The following is a 499-nucleotide window of genomic DNA, read 5'->3' on the forward strand; positions in this document are numbered from 1 at the left end:
CCTTTATCTACAGGACATGGAAAACTACTGAAATCTGGATTTCAAAACAATGAAGTGCAAATTATCATCTATTTAAGTTTCAACATTTGCACTTACAATATCCTGAGGAAATTACTCTTAGTCACGAAGTTTTTCTGTGATACTGCATACTATTACAGAGCAAAAATGTGCCATTCTTATTTCTTAGGTAGCCTCTACACTGTTTGTGTCCTCACGGAATGAACATTTTTATGAGTAATCTGATAAATTTTTCATTATCAATTCTTTTGTGTCATCACTGAATTGCTTGAACTGTCGGGGCAAGTGAGGAAAGTTTATTATTAACTTCTTCCACAATGAATCATGCTCTCCTACATTTACTTGCAGTTATATGATAGGGTTTTAAAACTTCTTGTTTCAGCTCACTTATGCCAGCTGACAGCCAGTGTGGACACAACCTTAGTTTATATTTTGATATTGATACATTTTTTTTCTTTAAATAAAGAAGTTACCACATGTC

The sequence above is a fragment of the Penaeus monodon genome, chromosome 29 (genome assembly GCF_015228065.2).
Source record: "Penaeus monodon isolate SGIC_2016 chromosome 29, NSTDA_Pmon_1, whole genome shotgun sequence".
Taxonomy (NCBI): domain Eukaryota; kingdom Metazoa; phylum Arthropoda; class Malacostraca; order Decapoda; family Penaeidae; genus Penaeus; species Penaeus monodon.